This window comes from Scyliorhinus torazame, chromosome 8 (assembly GCF_047496885.1).
Source record: "Scyliorhinus torazame isolate Kashiwa2021f chromosome 8, sScyTor2.1, whole genome shotgun sequence".
Classification (NCBI taxonomy): Eukaryota; Metazoa; Chordata; class Chondrichthyes; order Carcharhiniformes; family Scyliorhinidae; genus Scyliorhinus; species Scyliorhinus torazame.
The window spans coordinates 156635749-156655339 of record NC_092714.1 but is presented as its reverse complement, the minus strand read 5'-3'; the positions used below and the strand labels follow the sequence as shown (position 1 = coordinate 156655339).

The 19591-nt window shown below is 50.5% G+C and overlaps 1 protein-coding gene across 1 annotated transcript in view; it reads right to left on the bottom strand.

Annotated features, from left to right (window-relative positions):
• Positions 1–19591, bottom strand: part of LOC140428218 (complement C3-like) — a 174068-nt gene that overhangs the window by 144094 nt on the left and 10383 nt on the right. The window lies entirely within an intron of this gene.

Genomic DNA, 19591 nt, shown 5'->3' with positions numbered 1-19591 from the left:
AACAAAAGAACAAAGAACAAAGATCAGGCCCTTCGGCCCTCTAAGCCTGCGCCGACCATGCTGCCCGTCTAAACTAAAATCTTCTACACTTCCGGGGTTCGTATCCCTCTATTCCCATCCTATTCATGTATTTAAGTCTCAGAAACTTTGCTCCAGTCTCCAACCATCTTGTGGGTGAAAACATTTTTCTTCACATGACTTTTACTCCTTTTACCTATTATTTTGATTCTGTGCCATCTAGAACATAAGAACATAAGAACTAGGAACAGGAGTAGGCCATCTGGCCCCTCGTGCCTGCTCCGCCATTCAATGAGATCATGGCTGATCTTTGTGGACTCAGCTCCACTCTCCGGCCCGTACACCATATCCCCGAATCCCTTTATTCTTTAGAAAGGCATCTATCTTTTTCTTAAAAACGTTTAAAGAAGGAGCCTCAACTGCTTCACTGGGCAAGGGATTCCAGAGATTCACAAACATTTGGGTGAAGAAGTTCCTCCTACACTCCGTCCTAAATCTACCTCCCCTTATTTTGAGGCTATGCCCCCTAGTTCTGCTTTCCCCGACCAGTGGAAACAACCTGCCCACATCTATCCTATCTATTCCCTTCATAATTTTCTATGTCTCAATAAGATCCCCCCTCATCCTTCTAAACTCCAATGAGTACAGTCCCAGTCTACTCAACCTCTCGTCATAATCTAATCCCCTCAACTCTGGGATCAACCTAGTGAATCTCCTCTGCACTCCCTCCAGTGCCAATATGTCCTTTCTCAGGTAAGGAGACTAAAACTGAACATAATACTCCAGATGTGGCCTCACCAACACCTTATACAATTGCAGCATAACCTCCCTAGTCTTGAGCTCCATCCCTCTAGCAATGAAAGACAAAACTCGATTAGCCTTCTTAATCACCTGTTGCACCTGCACACCAACTTTTTGCGACTCGTGCACCAGCACACCCAGGTCCCTCTGCACAGCAGCATGTTTTAACATCTTACCGTTTAAATAATAATCCATTCTGCTGTTATTCCTCCCAAAATGGATAGCCTCGCACTTGGCAACATTGAATTCCATCTGCCAGACCCTAGCCCATTCACCTAACCTATCCAAATCCTTCTGCAGACTTCCGGTATCTTCTGCACTTTTTGCTTTACCACTCATCTTAATGTCGTCTGCAAACTTTGACACATTGCACTTGGTCCCCAACTCCAAATCGTCTATGTAAATTGTGAACAAATGCGGGCCCAACACTGATCCTTGAGGGACCCCACTAGTTACAGGTTGCCAACCAGAGAAACACCCATTTATCCCCACTCTCTGTTTTCTGTTAGTTAACCAATCCTCTACCCATGCTACCACTTTACCCTCAATGCCATGCATCTTTAGTTTATGCAGCAACCTTTTGTGTGGCACCTTGTCAAAAGCTTTCTGGAAATCCAGATATACCACATCCATTGGCTCACCGTTATCTACTGCACTGGTAACATCCACAAAAAATTCTACCAAATTAGTCAGACACGACCTACCCTTTGTGAACCCATGCTGCGTCTGCCCAATGGGACAATTTACCTCCAGGTGCCCCGCTATTTCCTCCTTAATGATAGATTCCAGCATTTTCCCTACAACCAAAGTTAAGCTTACCGGCCTATAATTACCCGCTTTCTGCCGACCTCCTTTTTTAAACAGTGGTGTCACGTTTGCTACTTTCCAATCCTCTGGGACCACCCCAGTGTCTAGTGAATTTTGATAAATTATCACTAGTGCGTTTACAATTTCCCTAGCCATCTCTTTTAACACTCTGGGATGCATCCCTTCAGGGCCAGGAGACTTGTCTACCTTTAGCCCCATTAGCTTGCCCAATACTGCCTCCTTAGTGATTACAATCATCTCAAGGTCCTCACCTATCATATCTTTATTTCCATCAGCATTTTCCCTACAACCAAAGTTGTAGGGAACATGGACACATGTTATTTGTGTCCTCCACTGTGAAGACTGACCCAAAAAACCTGTTCAGCTCCTCAGCCATTTCCCCGTCTCCTATTATTAAATCTCCCTTCTCATCTTCCAAAGGACCAATATTTACCTTAGCCACTCTTTTTTGTCTTATATATTTGTAGAAGCTTTTACTATCTGCTTATATGTTCTGAGCCAGTTTACTTTCATAGTCTACCTTACCCTTCTTTATGGCTTTTTTAGTAGCTTTCTGTTGGCCCCTAAAGACTTCCCAGTCCTCTAGTCTCCCACTAATTTTTGCCACTTTGTATGTTTTTTCCTTCAAATTGATACTCTCCCTCACCTCCTTAGATATCCACGGTCGATTTTTCCCCTTTCTACCGTCTTTCTTTTTTGTCGGTACGTACCTTTTCTGAACACTGTGAAAGATTGCTCGGAAGGTTCTCCACTGTTCCTCAACTGCTTCACCATGAAGTCTTTGCTCCCAGTCTACCTTAGCTAGTTCTTCTCTCATCCCATTGTAATCGCCTTTGTTTAAGCACAAAACACTAGTGTTTGATTTTACCTTGTCATCCTCCAACTGTATTTTAAATTCCACCATATTGTGGTCGCTCCTTTCAAGAGGATCCTGAACTATGAGATAATTAATCAATCCTGCCTCATTACACAGGACCAGATCTAGGACCGCTTGTTCCCTTGTAGGTTCCATTACATACTGTTCCAGGAAATTATCCCGGGCACATTCTATAAACTCCTCCTCAAGGCTGCCTTTACCAACCTGGTTAAACCAATCGATATACAGATTAAAAACTCCCATGATAACCGCTGTACCATTTCTACATGCATCCGTTATTTCTTTGCTTATTGCCTGCCCTACCATCCTGTTACTATTTGGTGGCCTATAGACTACTCCTATCAGTGACCTTTTCGCCTTACTATTCCTGATTTCCACCCAAATTGATTCAACCTTGTCCTCCATAGCACCAATATCATCCCTTACTATTGCCCGGATGCCATCCTTAAACAACAAAGCTACACCACCGCCCTTACCGTCCATTCTATCCTTTCGTATAGTTTGATACCCTCGGATATTTAACTCTCAGTCGTGACCATCTTTTAACCATGTTTCAGTAATGGGCACAAAATCATAGTCATTCACGATGATTTGCGCCATCTAGTTCTTGATTCTCTCTTGGGTGGCAACAGTTTCTCTATTCCCAGTTTTTCACTATTTGTCCTGACCACATCCCTCAGGATCTTGAATACCTCAATCAAGTCCTCTCAGCCTTCTTTTCTCCAAGTAAAACAGTCCTGATCTCTCTATCCTCGCGGAATTCACCATTTCAGAGATTAAGTGCTGAAGACGGGGCTGAATTGGGTGAGTTCTAAGGCTCTGAAAGAGGCGCCAATCCTGGAGCGATTCAGAACATGCTAATGAGCTAGCCACGTGGGACGAGTGCAATTCCAACGCAAGCTGGTGTGTGATTTACTGGAGTCGGAATTGGCACTCGAGAGCCTGACAAGTTGCAGCCGCTCTCTCCACACAATTCCATCACAGCCAAGAAGGTGCCACTCCAAAGAGTGGCGCCGAGGTTCATTGATGCTGAGCTACAGACACTACTGGATGCCATGGTGGAGAGGTGGGACACCTTGTTCCCCTGGGTAGGATGGAGGCTCACACCCGCAGATGTCAACTGGTCCTGGGCGCAGGTGACAAAGGCCATGAGTGCCATGGGCCCCACTGGCAGGGCCGGACAGCAGTGCAGAAAGAAGCTGCATGACCTCCTCAGGGGCGGCCAGGGTGAGTCACCACTACCGTGTCCCTGGCACCAACCCCCCCCCCTACCTCCATACCCTCCCCCCCGCCCTTGCCATCACCGTTTCCCCCTATGCGGCCCCCACCAGGCAGACAAGAAGACATCGCTGGGCGAGGCTGAACAAACCCCTAAGCCAGCCAGAGCGTGCCACCTCCACCACTGTGCCCATGGCACCAACCCCCTGTCCCACGTACCCGTAGCTCCCCCCCCCTAGAGGGGGATCGAACCCCTCACGCCGGCACCCCACCCTTCACCACAAGCCAGCACCCATGCAGCGCGCCATGGCCGGGTGCCGCACACACAGACCACCAGGCACGGACCGCCTGTGCTGCCTGCATCTGAGTGTCTCACACTGTGCATTATTTGTCCCCCCAGGAGAAGGCGGCCCACAACTGCCAAGAGAGGGAGGATACCCGCTGGACCATTGCCGAGCAGAGGGCGTTGGACCTGGTCAGTGAGCAGGCAGTCGCTGAGACAGCGGTCGGCATCGGTCAACCAAATGAGCCTGCAATGAATGACCCTCCTGAACGTGTGGCAACCCCTACCACCCACGATCTAACCGTGTGTTTCACTTCATCTCAGTCTTCATTTTGGTCCTCTGAAGTACTGGTTGAGTGAACCCTTTCAACTAGCTGCAATTTTTCATAAGCATCAACTCCAAATAATGATGATGTCTCACCCTCTATCACCTGAAAGTCGTTGAGTATCTCAATATTCCCATTCTTAACAACAAGACAGCAGGACCCTCTTGTGACTATCTTGTTACCATTGTAATCTTCGAGCCTACAATTGGATTGCTTTATTAGCGGTTGGTCAATTGCTTGTTTTATAGATCAGTACATGGTAATATTTGGTGCGCTCCTGTGTCAGTCTTAAATGGGATCAGTTCTCCATTTATTTCTAATGAGACAGTCCACTCCTTAATTATCTTTGAGAGTGCTTTTACTGGTCTTTCCTTCCAATCCAGTAAATCAATCCTAGTGATAGCTTCTATCATGAAGGTATCCGAAAGTGAGTATAGTGAGCAATCCTCTCTATCCGCTACAATGTTGGATTTATTCTCTGCATTCTGTACACTTTGGATCTGTCTGCAAACACTATAAGACTGTTTAAATTTGGTTGCTGATAAACGACACCGTGCTACGAAGTGGTTCAGTTTGTCACAATTGGAACATTGTTTGTCTTTCACTGGGCAATTGTTTTGACTGTGGACATGTCCACAGTGTGTGCACGTCATCACGCTCGTGACGTCACTTTCAAAATAGCCACCGACCATTGTACGCAGTTTTCTTTGCTGCGACAATGGCGTCAGGCACGTTTCCTGATTTTACGCTCTTTTCCTTTGCCACAAATTTGGCACATTCGCTGTAATTTTTCCTCAGCCTCCGATTTTATGCTGCGGGATCAAGTTGTGTTCAGAATAGACGATGAATGTTTGCACGAGAAAATGTTAAGAAGATCGATTTTATCGATTGAAGACGCTATTAATATGTGTAAGGTCAGTGAACAGGCATCGAGCGAATATGCCCAATTCGTGGCAACGGAAAAGAGCGTGAAATCGGGAAACGTGCCTGACGCCATTAATGCTGTGTCGCAGCTTTAGAGCTGTGATGAAGGAACCTACTGACTCCCCCTTTAACTGCAGTTTTTCCCGAAACATGTCGGGCTCATAGGTCTCATTCGCCTATTTCTTACAGTGTGTATCAAACTTTTGAAGCACCATGCTGTAGTTATTTTTAGTAACATTTTAGCAAGCTCCAATGCTTGCAGTCCAGTCAAATTTAGTAGGAGTGCTATTTTGGGTTGGTCTGAGGCATTTTCTAGTGTGGAGGCTGAAATACAAACTTCAAACTGTTGCTTAAAGAGAGCCTAATTCTGGCATAGTTTACCATGTGTCTTGAAGTGGGCAGGCTTCTTGAGACCTTCCATCTTCTGATCTGTCTTTACTGTAGATTGTTTCTGAATTGTAGCTTCTGGATTGCTTCTTCAATCTCCTGATGCTATTCTAACCTCATCTAATTGCTGTTTCTTGTAAGGAATAGACTCCTGGTGTCATGTGGTGTTCTTTGTGTTGCTTATTTCAGGATGGTTGGTGTGGTGTTCACAAAGACCACAAAATAACTTTAACTTAAACAAAGCTATGATTTTATTTACACTACTAACCTGGATTTGACACTTACTCCTCAAGAATACACAATTGATCAATAACATCCAACTGCACTCATCTACTGCGAATCTCACTACTGGTTTAAACTATAATCTAACCTTACTCACACTATCTGCTATTATGACCTTCACTAGCTATGTCCTGCATACACCCCTCCCCTATCACTGCCTTATATAGTTGTATCTGTAGTGGCTACTCTCGACACTACATTAACTCTTGCAATGCTGATAGTTATGATAATACCACAGAGGTGATGGGGCCCGTGCCGGTGACTCCAGCAGAAGAGGTGCCAGAGCGCTGCAACTCCTCAAAATCCACCACCCCTTCCCGTCTGTGACTGGAGCATCCGATGGGCAGCAGGCAGAACAGGGAGGCATCATGCCACCTGTGACATGCAGAAGACTGCTGATGTACCTGGTGGAGACCCACCTGGATGGAGCATTAGGGCACGTAAGGCTAGGAAGTTAGAGACCAGTTAAGTTGGCATAGTTGAAGCACATAGGTTATCGATTGGGGCTAGGGGACAATACTTTCATACATCAGAATAAACACCTCGGTGCTCTGTCTGAAGGGTGTGAAGGATGGGCTGGGCTGGGTGCAGAGGGTGCGCCGGGTGGGAGGCCGCAGGAGATGGACATGGGCCAGGGTCCCCAGGGCAGTCGGACAGCGACCCCGTAGGTGGCAGGGGTGGGGCTAGATATGTGGGGCACATGTGGTAGGTCCTACCAAGTGCATGACCCACCATTGCACACCACCTCGCCTCTGCCAGCCCTGGGGCCCAATGGGACCGTGTGATGGAATGGTCAGCATGCATGCAAGGATCATCCAGGCAGACGGTAGAACGTGCTACCCTGGGCAGGAGTCAGACGTTGCCAAACGATGCGGAGCACCAGAGCTCATTGCGGAGCGGATTGTCATCAACCTCCATCCCACGGATCAGACACGCTGATACTGCCAAACCATGGCTAGCACCCATAATGAAGCAAGTAGCAAGAAGGAGGGGGGTGCAAGGGGGTGGGGGGGGGGGGGGGTGAAGGGAGAGTGGACAGAGGAGGGGGTGACTGGCTGAGGGGAGGGCAGTGAAGGAGATGTCTGGGGGTGGGACAGGACGTTCAAGTTGCGGACGATCGGAACCCACAGTCGGCAAACCTGTTGGTGATTAGATTGTCCTATGCGCGGCGCCCCTGGTGCACACATTGTACAGCCTCCTGTGGCTACCCAGGCCGCATGCCCTGCCAATCCTGGCCCTCCTCGGTATCCTCCTCGTCAGGCAAGACCTGGCATTCAGCCTCCTCCTCCAGCATGTGGTCCCTCTGCTACTCAATGTTGTGGAGGACACAGCAGGCCACCATGATATGCAAGACTCTCCTGGGGCTATACTGGAGGGCCCCTCCAGAGTGGTCTAGACACCTGAACAGCATCTTCAGGAGGCTGATGCACCACTCGATCACACCCCTGGTCGCTGTGTGGGCCTCTTTGTAGCAGCTCTCCGCATTAGTGTGCGTTGTCCGGGATAGGCGTCATCAGCCACGACTGCAGTGGATAACCTCTGTCACCCAGGAGCCATCCCCTCACCCAGGGGAATGCCTTGAATGTGTCGGGCACCGTCGGGTGTGCCAAGATGAAAACATTTTGTACGCTGCCCGGGTATTGGGCGCAGACGTGCATGATGCCCATCTCGTGGTCACACACCAACTGCATATTTATGAAGTGGTACCTCTGCAGTTCGTGAACCGCACCACCTCGTGCGGAAGTGACTCCTGGAAGGAACCAATGACATAAATGTTCAGGGCGACCGTCACCTTGGCAGCCACCGGCAACGGATGTCCTCCCCTATACCCCCGTGGTTCCAGGAGTGCCATGATGCGGCAGATATGCCATATCTCCGTACGAGGAGGTGCGGTTCACGAACTGCAAGATGTACCACTTCATAAATATGCAGTTGGTATTTGACCACGAATTGGGCATCATGCACGTCAGGCAGTCTGCGCCCGATACCCGGGCAGCATGCACAATGTCTTCATTCTGGGACTTCATGGTCAGCCAGGGTCTCGGCGATACATCTGATCCAGCAGATCCTCAAATGATGATCCTCGGATGACATGTGCTGCCGGTATACAAGGGGCCTGATGCGGTTCCTCCTTCCCACCTCCTCCTCAGCCTGTTGGGCAGCTGGCTCTCCATCCTCACCAGCTGGCTCCTGCTCCTCTGGGGCAGGCTCTGCTGCTGCACGACCCTACCCGAGCAGCTTTACCCATACAGCCGCATGCCATCCACTCGAGCTAGGCAAATGCTAACCACTCCTGGCTGGGTACTGAACTCCATTGTCTGCAGGGGGTGAAAGGCAGACATGATAGCATGGTGGTTACCCCCGTGCCCAACCAGGTCCGGTGGGCTACACGGTGGCCCGGCCTGCATTGCAGCCCCAGCCCCCATATCCCCACCCCGCAGCCGTCCCCCCTGAAGTTTTGCCCTGCACACCGCACCCCTGACTCTGTCAGTGCCTGCCACCGGTGGGGGGCAGCCCTCTGACCAGTGGCTGGTACAACCCATGCCAGCGGTACGCTCAGCGGCTCTTGTCCTGCACCCTCCCTTAAGGGGTCTACTGTGGGTATACTTTGCGCAACCATAGGCCAAGCTGGGAAGTCAGTGGGATTCGCAGCCATATGGCTGCCTTGCAAGCCATACAATGGCGGTCCATGCCTGGACACCCTGGTCATAGGAGTACAGCCAACCCCATGACCCACCTCCTGGTTGTCATGAAAACCATATTAACATATCATGGTGCAATCAAGGTCAAATTTGGAATGCTGCAGCCGGCAAGACTGTGGGTCACACATCAAGGGAAACACCACTACTTTGAAACGGCAGATGAGGCGTGGACATTTATTGTCGAAGAGAAATTGGAATAAGTGGGTTATAAAAAAAAGAACGTTTGAGACAAAGTGGTGGGGCGAATATGGGGGGCGAAGAGGGGGGAAAAGGGGGGAGAGATGATTTTTAAGTTGTTAGTCCTGCGATCCTGTAACTTGTCTCTCTTCCCCATGTTATGGGGGAGGGAGGGAGGTGGAGGAGCTGGGGGCGTCGGCCATTGGGGGCGGGGCCAAAAGGGAAGCGCGGGCTTTGTTCTCGCGCTATGATAATTATGGCGGGAACAGGGAAGCAGGAAGGATGGGGCGTCGCACAGTGCGAGCCGAGGTCACGGGGGGAAGCCGAGGTCGGCCAGAGTTTGCTGACTTCTGGGAGCAACATGGGGGGGTGCAATTACGCTAGTGAGGGATCTAGCGGGGGGGGCGGGGGGTGGGGGGGTTAACTGGGTTGCTGCTGCTGGGGAAAAGGGGGAGCTGGTATGGGGTGGGGTGGGCGGGGCGGGGGGGCGCCGCCTCGGGGGGGGACAGCAACGTGGGAACTGGGTGAGGAGCTGGATAAAAAAAAGGGGATGGCTAGTCGACAAGGGGGGGTAAAGAGCCCCCCAACCCGGCTGATCACGTGGAATGTGAGAGGGCTGAACGGGCCGATAAAGAGGGCACGCGTACTCGCTCACCTAAAGAAACTTAAGGCAGATGTGGTTATGCTGCAGGAGACGCATTTGAAACTGATAGACCAGGTCAGACTACGCAAAGGATGGGTGGGGCAGGTGTTTCATTCGGGGCTAGATGCAAAAAACAGGGGGGTGGCCATACTAGTGGGGAAGCGGGTAATGTTTGAGGCAAAGACCATAGTGGCGGATAGTGGGGGCAGATACGTGATGGTGAGTGGCAAATTACAAGGGGAGGCGGTGGTCTTAGTGAACGTATATGCCCCGAACTGGGATGATGCCAATTTTATGAGGCGCATGCTAGGACGTATCCCGGACCTAGAGGCGGGGAAGCTGGTAATGGGCGGAGATTTTAACACGGTGCTGGAACCAGGGCTGGACAGATCGAGGTCCAGGACCGGAAGGAGGCCGGCAGCAGCTAGGGTGCTTAAGGACTTTATGGAGCAGATGGGAGGAGTAGACCCCTGGAGATTTAGTAGACCTAGGAGCAAGGAGTTTTCGTTTTTCTCCTATGTCCACAAAGTTTATTCACGGATAGACTTTTTTGTTTTGGGAAGGGCGCTGATCCCGAAGGTGACGGGGACGGAATATACGGCTATAGCTATTTCGGATCACGCTCCACATTGGGTGGACTTGGAGATAGGGGAGGAAAAAGAACAGCGTCCACCCTGGAGAATGGATATGGGACTATTGGCGGACGAGGGGGTGTGCTTAAGGGTGAGGGGGTGTATTGAAAGGTACTTGGAACTCAATGATAATGGGGAGGTCCAGGTGGGAGTGGTCTGGGAGGTGCTGAAGGCAGTGGTTAGAGGGGAGCTGATATCAATCAGGGCACATAAAGGAAAGCAGGAGGGTAGGGAACGGGAGCGGTTGCTGCAAGAACTTCTGAGGGTGGACAGGCAATATGCGGAGGCACCGGAGGAGGGACTGTACAGGGAAAGGCAAAGGCTACATGTAGAATTTGATTTGCTGACTACGGGTAATGCGGAGGCACAGTGGAGGAAGGCACAGGGTGTACAGTACGAATATGGGGAGAAGGCGAGCAGGTTGCTGGCCCACCAACTGAGGAAAAGAGGAGCAGCGAGGGAGATAGGTGGAGTGAGAGATGAGGAGGGAGAGATGGAGCGGGGAGCGGAGAGGGTGAATGGAGTGTTAAAGGCATTCTATGAACGATTATATGAAGCTCAGCCCCCGGATGGGAAGGAGAGAATGATGTGTTTTCTGGACCAGCTGGAATTTCCTAAGGTGGAGGAGCAGGAGAGGGTGGGACTGGGAGCACAGATTGAAACGGAGGAAGTAGTAAAAGGAATTCGGAGCATGCAGGCGGGGAAGGCCCCGGGACCAGATGGATTCCCAGTTGAATTTTATAGGAAATATGTGGACTTGCTGGCCCCGCTACTGATGAGAACCTTTAATGAGGCGAGGGAAAGGGGACAGCTGTCCCCGACTATGTCAGAGGCAACGATATCGCTCCTCCTAAAGAAGGAAAAAGACCCACTGCAATGCGGGTCCTATAGGCCTATTTCCCTCCTGAACGTGGACGCTAAGATTCTGGCCAAAGTAATGGCAATGAGGATAGAGGATTGTGTCCCGGGGGTGGTCTATGAGGACCAAACTGGGTTTGTGAAGGGGAGACAGCTGAATACGAATATACGGAGGCTGCTAGGGGTAATAATGATGCCCCCACCAGAGGGGGAAGCGGAGATAGTGGTGGCGATGGATGCCGAGAAAGCATTTGATAGAGTGGAGTGGGATTATTTGTGGGAGGTGCTGAGGAGATTTGGCTTTGGAGATGGGTATATAAGATGGGTACAGCTGCTGTATAGGGCCCCGATGGCGAGCGTGGCCACGAATGGACGGGGGTCTGAATATTTTCGGCTCCAGAGAGAGACGAGGCAGGGATGTCTTCTGTCCCCATTATTGTTTGCACTGGCGATTGAGCCCCTGGCAATAGCATTGAGGGGTTCCAGGAAGTGGAGGGGAGTACTCAGTGGAGGAGAAGAACACCGGGTATCTCTGTTTGCGGATGATTTGTTGCTATATGTGGCGGACCCGGCGGAGGGGATGCCAGAGATAATGCGGATACTCGGGGAGTTTGGAGATTTCTCAGGGTATAAATTGAACATGGGGAAAAGTGAGTTGTTTGTGGTGCATCCAGGGGAGCAGAGCAGAGAAATAGAGGATTTACCGTTGCGGAAGGTAACAAGGGACTTTCGGTACTTGGGGATCCAGATAGCCAAGAATTGGGGTACATTGCATAGGCTAAATTTAACGCGGTTGGTGGAACAGATGGAGGGGGACTTTAAGAGATAGGACATGGTGTCCCTGTCACTGGCAGGGAGGGTGCAGGCGGTTAAAATGGTGGTCCTCCCGAGATTCCTTTTTGTGTTTCAGTGCCTCCCGGTGGTGGTCACGAAGGCTTTTTTCAAAAGAATTGAGAAGAGTATTATGAGTTTTGTGTGGGCCGGGAAGACCCCGAGAGTGAGGAGGGGATTTTTGCAGCGTAGTAGGGACAGGGGGGGCTGGCACTACCGAGACTAAGTGAGTACTACTGGGCCGCCAATATCTCAATGGTGTGTAAGTGGATGGGAGAAGAGGAGGGAGCGGCGTGGAAGAGATTGGAGAGGGCGTCCTGCAGGGGGACTAGCCTACAAGCTATGGTGACGGCGCCGTTGCCGTTCTCACCGAAGAAATACATCACAAGCCCGGTGGTGGGGGCAGTGGAGACGGCACAGGGGAAAGACGGGAGCCTCGGTGCGGTCCCCGATAAGAAATAACCATAGGTTTGTTCCGGGGAGAATGGATGGGGGATTTGGAGCATGGCAAAGAGCAGGGGTAACACAATTGAGAGATCTGTTTGTAGATGGGACGTTTGCGAGTCTGGGAGCGCTGACGGATAAATATGGGTTGCCCCAAGGGAATGCATTTCGGTATATGCAACTGAGGGCTTTTGCGAGGCAACAGGTGAGGGAATTCCCGCAGCTCCCGACGCAGGAGGTGCAGGACAGAGTGATCTCAGAGACATGGGTGGGGGACGGTAAGGTGTCAGACATATATAGGGAAATGAGGGACGAGGGGGAGATCATGGTAGATGAGCTGAAAGGGAAATGGGAAGAAGAGCTGGGGGAGGAGATTGAGGAGGGGCTGTGGGCTGATGCCCTAAGTAGGGTAAACTCATCGTCCTCGTGTGCCAGGCTAAGCCTGATACAATTTAAGGTGTTACACAGGGCGCATATGACTGGAGCACGGCTCAGTAAATTTTTTGGAGTAGAGGATAGGTGTGCGAGATGCCCGAGAAGCCCAGCGAATCATACCCACATGTTCTGGTCATGCCCGGCACTACAGGGGTTTTGGGTGGGGGTGGCAAAGGTGCTTTCGAAGGTGGTGGGGGTCCAGGTCGAACCAAGCTGGGGGTTGGCTATATTCGGGGTTGCAGAAGAGCCGGGAGTGCAGGAGGCGAGAGAGGCTGATGTTTTGGCCTTTGCGTCCCTAGTAGCCCGGCGCAGGATATTGTTAATGTGGAAGGAAGCCAAGCCCCCGGGTGTGGAGACCTGGATAAATGACATGGCAGGGTTTATAAAGTTGGAACGGATTAAGTTCGTTCTAAGGGGGTCGGCTCAAGGGTTCACCAGGCGGTGGCAACCGTTCATCGAATACCTCACAGAAAGATAGAGGGAATGGAAAAGAAGAAGACAGCAGCAGCAACCCGGGGGGGGGGGGGGGCGGAGGGGGGGGCGGGGGGGGAGGAATCGGATGGACTCTCAGGGATGTTATTGTATATGTATAGGTATTTGGTATATGTAATTGTATATTGGATTGTTGGATTGTATTTTTGGAGAGTATTTATCTTGGATAAGGCAGTTGCCATTTAGTTTTATTTTTGATTTTGTTCATATATTATTTATTTACTTGTTTAAAACTGGCCACGGTTATTTATATTGTTTTATTGCTGTGTAAAGGAAACACTACGTACTGTTATGTTTGGCCAAAAAATCTTGAATAAAATATATATTTTTTTTAAAATAATCAAGACTTTAGGTTTGTTCATTTGACATTCTGCCAAAGCGTCTGAAGATAATGTTGACTGTATGATAGACGAAGATAGTTAATGGAGCCTGTTTTTATTCTCTCCAGTCGTTCTTACAGCCATTCCAGCACAGATCATTTTTTTAATCAAAATATGTTTTATTGAATTTTTTTTCCCAAACAACAATTTTTCCCCTCTTACAAAGCAAACGCAACAATAACAATACAGAAATTTTTAACAATACACAAGTAACAAAACCCCTTTATCTTTGACCTAAACTAAACTAAACCCCCCCCCTCCCCGCCCTCCCCCCTCCCCCCCTCCTTCCCCCTGGGTTGCTGCTGCTGGTCATCTGTCTTCCCTCTAACGTTCCCCTAGGTAGTCGAGAAATGGCTGCCACCGCCTGGTGAACCCTTGAGCCGATCCCCTCAGGGCAAACTTTATCTGCTCCAGTTTAATGAACCCCGCCATATCATTTACCCAGGCCTCCAGTCCGGGGGGTCTCGCCTCCTTCCACATGAGTAGGATCCTGCGCCGGGCTACTAGGGACGCAAAGGCCACAACGTCGGCTTCTTTCGCCTCCTGCACTCCCGGCTCTTCCGCAACTCCAAATAGAGCTAACCCCCAGCCTGGTTTGACCCGGGCCTTCACCACCCGCGAAATCACTCCCGTCACTCCCTTCCAATACCCTTCCAGTGCCGGACACGCCCAAAACATATGTGCGTGGTTTGCCGGGCTCCCGCCACACCTCCCACATTTGTCCTCCACTCCAAAGAACCTGCTCAATCTTGCTCCCGTTATGTGTGCTCTATGTAGCACCTTAAATTGAATCAGGCTAAGCCTGGCGCATGAGGAAGAGGAATTTACCCTGCTTAGGGCATCAGCCCACATACCCTCCTCTATCTCCTCCCCTAGTTCTTCTTCCCACTTTCCTTTTAGTTCGCCCACCGACTCCTCCCCCTCTTCCCTCATCTCTCGGTAAATCTCTGACACCTTGCCCTCTCCGACCCACATCCCTGAAAGCACCCTGTCCTGTATCCCCTGTGTCGGGAGCAACGGAAATTCCCTCACCTGTTGTCTAGTAAACGCCCTCACCTGCATATATCTCAAGAAATTTCCCCGGGGCAACTTATACTTTTCCTCCAATGCTCCCAAGCTCGCAAAAGTCCCATCTATAAATAAATCTCCCACCCTCCTAATTCCCAACTGGTACCAGCTCTGAAATCCTCCATCCATTCTTCCTGGGGCGAACCTATGGTTGTTCCTGATTGGGGACCCCACCAGGGCTCCCCGCACCCCTCTCTGTTGCCTCCACTGTCCCCAGATATTCAATGTTGCCGCCACCACCGGGTTCGTGGTAAACTTTTTAGGTGAGATCGGTAGCGGCGCCGTCACCAGCGCCTCTAAACTCGTCCCTTTACAGGACTTTCTCTCCAGTCTTTTCCACGCCGCTCCCTCACCCTCCATCATCCATTTACGTATCATTGCCACATTGGCGGCCCAATAGTAATCGCCCAAGTTCGGTAGTGCCAATCCTCCTCTGTCCCTACTACGCTGAAGGAACCCCCTCCTTACTCTCGGAACTTTCCCTGCCCACACGAAGCTCGTGATGCTCCTATCTATTTTATTAAAAAAGGTCTTGGTGATTAGTATAGGGAGACATTGAAATACAAATAAGAACCTCGGGAGGACCATCATCTTAATTGCTTGCACCCTGCCCGCCAGCGATAGAGGCTGCATGTCCCACCTCTTGAAGTCCTCCTCCATTTGTTCTACCAACCGTGTCAGATTAAGTCTGTGCAAGGTTCCCCAGCTCCTAGCGATCTGAATCCCCAGGTATCGGAAGTTTCTTTCCACTTTCCTTAGAGGCAAGCCTTCTATCTCTCTACTCTGGTCCCCTGGATGTATCACAAATAATTCACTCTTCCCCATGTTTAGCCTATACCCCGAGAAATCCTCAAACCCCCTCAAAATTTGCATAACCTATATCATCCCCCCCGCTGGGTCCGACACGTATAACAATAGGTCATCCGCGTATAACGAGACTCGGTGTTCTTCCCCCCCTCTAATCACCCCTCTCCATTTCCTGGAGTCTCTCAACGCCATGGCCAGAGGTTCAATTGCCAACGTGAACAACAATGGAGACAGCGGGCATCCCTGTCTTGTTCCCCTATATAGTCGGAAATACTCCGATCTATGTCGACCTGTAACTACGCTTGCCGTTGGAGCCCCATAAAGAAGTCTAACCCAGCTAATAAACCCGTTCCCAAACCCAAACCTCCTTAACACTTCCCATAAATACTCCCACTCCACCCTATCAAATGCCTTCTCTGCGTCCATTGCCGCCACTATCTCTGCCTCCCCCTCCACTGGGGGCATCATTATCACCCCTAATAGTCGTCGCACGTTAACATTCAGTTGCCTCCCTTTTACGAACCCTGTCTGGTCTTCGTCCACCACCCCCGGGACACAGTCCCCTATCCTCGATGCCAGTACCTTTGCCAACAATTTGGCGTCCACGTTCAATAATGAAATGGGTCTATAGGACCCGCACTGCAACGGATCTTTATCCCGCTTCAAAATTAACGATATCGTCGCCTCCGACATCGTCGGGGGTAGAGTCCCCCCTTTCCTGGCCTCATTGAACGTCCTCACCATCAACGGGGCCAACAAGTCCACATATTTTCTGTAATACTCCACCGGGAACCCGTCTGGTCCTGGGGCCTTCCCTGCTTGCATGCTTCCCAGTCCCTTAATAACCTCGTCCACCCCAATCGGTGACCCCAGGCCTACCACCCCCCGCTCCTCCACTGTAGGGAACCTCAATTGGTCCAGGAACTGCCGCATCCCCATCTCTCCCTCTGGGGGTTGAGACCTATACAGTTCCTCATAGAAGGTCTTGAACACCTCATTTATCTTTCCGGCCCTTCGCACCGTGTCTCCCCTTTCGTCTCTAATTCCTCCTATCTCCCTCGCTGCTGACCTCTTTCGCAATTGATGAGCCAACAGGCGACTAGCCTTTTCCCCATATTCATACCTCCTCCCCTGTGCCTTCCTCCACAGTACCTCCGCCTTTCTGGTGGTCAGAAGGTCAAATTCCGTCTGGAGTCGTCTCCTCTCCCTGTACAATTCCTCCTCCGGGGTCTCTGCAAATTCCCTATCCACCCTTAAAATCTCCCCCAGTAATCTTTCCCTTTCCTTGGCCTCTGTTTTCCTTTTGTGGGCCCCAATGGAGATCAGCTCTCCTCTGACCACCGCTTTTAGTGCTTCCCATACCACTCCCACAGGGACCGCGCCGTCGTCATTGACCTCCAGGTATCTCTCAATACACCCCCGCACTCTTGCACACACTCCCTCATCTGCCATCAGTCCCACATCTAATCGCCAGAGTGTTCTCTGCTCCCTTTCCTCTCCTAATTCCAGGTCCACCCAATGTAGGGCATGATCCGAAACCGCTTATGGCTGAGTACGCAGCTTCTTCCACCCTAGAGATCAACGACCTTCCCAAAACAAAAAAATCTATCCGGGAGTACACTTTGTGGACATGGGAGAAGAAGGAAAACTCCCTAGCCCTAGGTCTAAGAAATCGCCATGGATCCACTCCCCCCATTTGGTCCATAAACCCCTTAAGTACCTTGGCCGCTGCCGGCCTTCTTCCGGTCCTTGAGCTGGATCTATCTAGCCCCGGGTCCAGCACCGTATTAAGGTCCCCTCCTAAAATCAAGTTTCCTACCTCCAGGTCCGGTATACGCCCCAGCATCCGTCTCATAAATCCCGCATCGTCCCAGTTTGGGGCATACACATTAACCAACACGACCTCCATTCCCTCCAGCCTGCCACTCACCATTACATATCTACCTCCGCTATCTGCTACGATGTTCTTTGCTTCAAATGCTACCCGTTTCCCCACCAAAATGGCCACCCCTCTATTCTTTGCGTCCAGTCCTGAGTGGAACACCTGTCCCACCCATCCTTTCCTTAGCCTAACTTGGTCCGCCACCTTTAGGTGCGTCTCTTGGAGCATAACCACGTCTGCCCTTAGTCCTTTCAAATGCGCGAGCACTCGGGCCCTTTTTATCGGTCCGTTCAGGCCTCTCATTCCAGCACAGATCATTGAACACTGTCTCACTCTGATTGAACTTGCTAGTAGAACAATCCTTCTTTTCATGCTGGTCCCATTAACATGGGGAGAAGTTTCTCAATCAAGGTGCAATCGACAGTTTCTATCGATTTGTTTCATATTTCACAGTTCTCACCTCTCCCTTTGGCTTGTGTTTCACAGCAGGGTTCAAAATACACGGGATCGGTGGGTGAATTCACCCTCACATTAACCCGCTACAGAGTAAAGATGGGAGTAAAATTCGAGAAATATCATCCCTCTGTGCTATTACTCTGCATTTTGGCTCCACCGTGTTTCAGGCCTGAGTGACAGCCAGATCCTGCTTTCCTGAGAGCGGGAAAACAATCCAGAGTTTGATGGGACAGGCAGCTACTCCAATCACAGCTTCTATCTATATGAATCATACAATCCCTACAGTGCAGAAGGAGGCCATTCGGCCCATTAAGTCTGCACCTACTTTCTGAAAGAGCTCTCCAACCTCGGCCCACTCCCCTCCACCACCTCCCTCCCCCCCCCATCCCCGTAACTCCACCTAAACTGCACATCCTTTGGACACTAAGAGACAATTTAGCATGGTCAATCCACCTAACCTGCACATCTTTGGACTGTGGGGGGAAACCAGAGCATCCGGAGGAAACCCACGCAGACACGGGGAGAAAGTGCAAACTCCACAGTCACCCGAGGTCAGAATCTAACATGGGTCCCTGGCGCTGTGAGGCAGCAGTGCCAACCATTATGCCACCATCCAATCACAGCTTCTGACTCTCTTGCTGCACCAGTCACAGCTTCTGTCTTGCTCCACTAATCACAGCTTCTCATAGAATCTACAATGCAGAAAGAGGCCATTCGGTCCATCGAGTCTGATCCCTGGAAAGAGCACCTTACTTAAGCCCACGCCTCTACCCTGTCCCCATAACCCAGCAACCTGACCTAACCTTTTGGACACTATGGGCAATTTAGCATGGCTAATCCACCTAACTTGCACATCTTTGGACTGTGGGATGAAACCGGAGCATGGGAGGAAACGCACACAGACACGGGAAGAAAGTGCATACTCCACACAGACAGTCACCCGAAGCCGGAATTGACCCTTGGTTCCTGGAGCTGTGAGGCAGCAGTGCTAACCACTGTGCCACCGTGCCGCCCAGAGCTTTTGTCTTTCTATTTCCTCCAATCACAGCTTCTGTATCTTCAGCTCCTCCAATCACAACTTCTGTCTCGCCCACTCTTTTCATTTTAAAAAAAACCCAATGTTTGGAATGGATGTTGCAGGTTCCGGGGTTTAGGTGTTTTAGTAAGCTCAGAGAAGGAGGCAAAAGAGGGGGAGGTGTGGCGCTGCTAGTCAAGAGCAGTATTACGGTGGCGGAGAGGATGCTAGATGGGGACTCTTCTTCCGAGGTAGTATGGGCTGAAGTTAGAAACAAGAAAGGAGAGGTCACCCTGTTGGGAGTTTTTTATAGGCCTCCTAATAGTTCTAGGGATGTAGAGGAAAGGATGGCGAAGATGATTCTGGATAAGAGCGAAAGTAACAGGGTAGTTATTATGGGAGACTTTAACTTTCCAAATATTGACTGGAAAAGATATAGTTCGAGTACATTAGATGGGTCATTTTTTGTACAGTGTGTGCAGGAGGGTTTCCTGAAACAATATGTTGACAGGCCAACAAGAGGCGAGGCCACGTTGGATTTGGTTTTGGGTAATGAACCAGGCCAGGTGTTGGATTTGGAGGTAGGAGAGCACTTTGGGGACAGTGACTACAATTCGGTGACATTTACGTTAATGATGGAAAGGGATAAGTATACACCGCAGGGCAAGAGTTATAGCTGGGGGAAGGGCAATTATGATGCCATTAGACGTGACTTGGGGGGATAAGGTGGAGAAGTAGGCTGCAAGTGTTGGGCACACTGGAAAGTGGGGCTTGTTCAAGGATCAGCTACTGCGTGTTCTTGATAAGTATGTACCGGTCAGACAG